Below are 4,091 nucleotides of genomic sequence, written 5' to 3' on the forward strand. Positions count from 1 at the left end.
GGGAGGGCACTATAATCCTTTCAATCAGCATCACGGGTTTCCGCCTCCACCTCCGTCTCGTCTGTTGGGAAGGAGAGATAATCAGAACCGTGGTAATTTAGATTTCAATGTTGAGAACTTTGATCAGGTATTAAGGCATAGTGATGAGGGCGCACATGATGAGGTTGAAAGGTATCGTCTGATTGAAGAACGTCTCAGAGCTGTTGAAGGCAAAGGGGTGTTAGGCATGGATATCAATGACTTGGGGTTGGTTCTTGGTGTGAGGATCCCACCGAAATTCAAAGTTCCATCTTTTGACAAATACAATGGGGCGACCTGTCCTATGACTCATGTTAAGGCGTACTATCGGAAGATGTCGGTATACTCTGAGGATGAGGGTTTTCTAATGCACTTCTTCCAGGATAGTCTTGCTGGGGCTTCTTTGGAGTGGTATGTTCAACTCGAGCGCACTCATATTCATTCTTGGAGAGATCTTGTGGAGGCTTTCATTAAGCACTATCAATATAATGTTGATATGGCGCCCAACAGGACCCAGTTGCAGAGTTTGGTTCAGGGGTCTAAAGAATCTTTCAAGGAGTACGCTCAGAAATGGCGCGAGTTAGATGCGAGGGTTCAGCCACCGATGACTAAGCGTGAGATGATTGACATGTTCACCAGTACTTTGTCTGGACACTATTACTTGGCTTGTAGTGCTTCAGCCAACTTTTCTGAAATGGTGAGATATGGCGAACGTGTTGAGATGGGTCTAAAGATGGGGAAATTTCAGTTGGGAGCTTCTTCTAATTCTGCTGGTGGTAAGAAACAAGCTGAGGGTTATGCCAGAAGGAAGGAAGGAAATGCGGATGCCATATATGGAAGGAGGGGTCCAGGGAGAAACAATTCACTGGTTAATGCTGTCATGATTCCAGTGCCGCAACAACAACAGCATCAGCAAGGACAGCGTTCCAATAATGATCGCTACCCTCCCAGGACTAGGCCTCACAGAAAGATTGATCCGATTCCTATGACCTATGCTCAGGTGTTGCAACATTTGCTCAAGATTGAGAAGATTACTTTGAGAGATGCTCCGAATGCTCCGGACACACAATCTCCGAATTACAATGCAAACGCACGATGTGCTTTCCACTCAGGTGCTGCTGGGCATGATACAGAGAGGTGTATTGCGTTGAAGAACAAAGTCCAGGACTTGTTGCATCAAAAGATAATCCAGTTCACTCCTACACCCAATATTGTCAATAATCCGATGCCTACCCATGGGGTCCAGCCGTGAATGCCATTATCAATGGTGAAGAAAAAGGTAGTGACTGTGATTTTGATAACTGGGTTCGTCCGAGTATTCTTGGGGAGATGCCTCGCAACTGGACAATCGAAGATGTCATTCAAGTTACACAAGCTCAGGAGTAAATTCCTTGTTTTTATTTTTCTTATCAAGACATAATTCATACGCTCTGCCCAAGGCGTAGTGAATCATTTGTAGGGCCATGCAGTTTGCATTTTCAAAGTTAATCATGAAATAAAAGGACGTTTTTGCATTCAAATGTTTTGCTCTTTGTCTTTCTTTTTAACTTTTTCTTTTAAATGGCAATGTTTTTGCACACACTTTCACATAGCTTAATAAAAATAAAACTAAAATGAAAACATCAATCATGCAGATGTTCCACCACCACGGATTCCATTGGTAACAGTTCCGCTATTGCTTGTTATGATTTTGACAATCCGATCTACCAAGCCGAGGAGGAAGCTTACGAAGATTGTGATCTCCCCGATGAATTGGCCAGATTATTGAAACAGGAAAAGAAAGCGATTCAGCCGCATCAGGAGGTAATCGAGATGGTAAATGTTGGCACTAAAGAGCAAGTCTGGGAGGTCAAGATAGGGGTTGCGCTTGAGAATAGTGTGAAGCAGAGGCTTATTGCTATGTTGAAAGAGTATGCGGACATCTCTGCTTGGTCCTACGAGGATATGCCAGGTCTTGATACAGATATTGTGGTACACCATCTACCTCTCAAGGAAGATAGTCCTCCAGTCAAGCAGAAGCTTCGAAGGACTCGCCCAGATATGTCTGAGAAGATTAAGAAAGAGGTTGAGAAACAGTTTGATGCTGGATTTCTGCAAGTTGTGAATTACCCGTCGTGGGTCACGAATATTGTTCCTGTACCTAAGAAAGACGAAAAGGTCAGGATGTGTGTGGACTACAGAGATCTGGATAGGGCGAGTCCGAAAGATGATTTCCCTCTTCCCCACATTGATGTGTTGGTGGATAATACTGCTCCTTTTAAAGTGTTTTCCTTCAAGGATGGCTTCTCTGGGTACAATCAGATCAAAATGGCACCCGAAGACATGGAGAAAACAATGTTTATCACACCATGGGGAACTTTCTGTTACAAAGTCATGCCTTTTGGGTTGAAAAACGCAGGGGCAACGTATCAGCGTGCTATGGTGACTCTTTTTCACGACATGATTCACAAAGAGATTAAAGTGTATGTCGACGACATGATTGCAAAGTCTCACACTGAAGAAGAGCACTTGGTCCACTTGCAGAAGTTATTTGAAAGGCTTCAGGAATTCAGACTGAGGTTGAATCCGAACAAATGCACTTTTGGAGTGCGGTCCGGAAAGCTGTTGGGCTTTGTTGTTAGTGGAAAAGTATTGAGGTTGATCCTGCAAAAATAAAAGCTATACAAGAGATGCCTGAGCCGAGAACTGAAAAAGAGGTTCGTGGTTTCCTAGGAAGATTGAATTACATTGCTAGATTCATCTCTCATCTCACGACCACTTGTGAACCAATATTCAAATTGCTAAGAAAAGATCAGACGGCCAGGTGGAATAATGATTGTCAAAAAGCATTCGAAAAAGTGAAAGAGTATCTGCAGGAACCTCCGATATTAATGCCTCGAGTTCCAGGAAGGCCTTTGATTATGTACCTCACAGTTCTTGAAAATTCAATGGGATGTGTGTTGGGTCAACATGACGAGTCTGGCCGAAAAGAGCATGCAATATACTACCTTGGCAAAAAGTTTACCGACTGTGAATCCCGATACTCACTGCTCGAGAAAACTTTATGTGCTTTGGTGTGGGCTGCTCGCCGGCTGAGGTGTAGCAACCTGCCCTAAAAATTAAGACTTAGAGTCGCCACCTATTCTGAAGGGCGAATAGGAAACCCTACGCAGTTAAGAGATTTCTGGGTAAGTTATTATAATCAGGTCGAGGGAAGGTGTTAGGAACCCTCAACCCTTTCCTATTGGCTTTGAATCTAAGGTAACAGTTTTTGGCTAAGAGTATTAAGGTTAATAGCTAAAGAATTGAATAGGGGGAAAAATGAGATTAGAACTGAATGGAGGTTTTAGGGAAGGGGACTCGCCTTGGTTATCCAAGTGCCTACATATCTCCTTATGGAGAATCAGAGTCAACGTAGTTCGGGCACAGGGTTGTACGCCTTAGGATCGAATTTGTAGTTTGAAATTTGTTTAAAGGCTTTTTGAATGGCCTGTCATAGTTTTGAAATTGATTTGAATGTGGAAAAATGTTTTGAGGTTTGGCATACAACCCTGATTTGATTTGGAACCGTTAGATGCGGTGACCAATGGATTTGGTCAGTATAGCTAACGGGTTAAAGGCATTGCTGATTGCTCAGATCGATAGATTGATCATCGCGGGCAGCAAATTGAAGATGTTTTAGTTTGTATATTTTTATCTCTCGTCTAAAGCGACTGATAGCTTCAATCGGGCCGAGGAGAGAATTATTGAGAGTTACTTAAATTTATAAATTAATCAGAACAATTTATTTCTCGTCTAATACGACTAATGGATTTAGTCGGTTCGAGGAGAAATTAAGTCATCAACAAAAACAATTAAACAAATTTTAGAAATTTGATTAATTAGTTTATAAAAAAAAGACAATTGACACATTTTAGAATTTTAGTTGATTAATTATCAAAAAACAAATAAACAAATTAATCTTTATTAAAATTTATTTAAATAAGTTTTATTTTGTTTATTCACGGGGGGGTGTATTTTGTTGGATGTTAGCAAATTGGGGTGGTGTAAGAAGTACAAGGCCAAGCCCAAAGTTATGTGGTAATCCGTTTGGT

The sequence above is a fragment of the Vicia villosa genome, linkage group LG3, assembly GCF_029867415.1.
Source record: "Vicia villosa cultivar HV-30 ecotype Madison, WI linkage group LG3, Vvil1.0, whole genome shotgun sequence".
Lineage (NCBI taxonomy): Eukaryota > Viridiplantae > Streptophyta > Magnoliopsida > Fabales > Fabaceae > Vicia > Vicia villosa.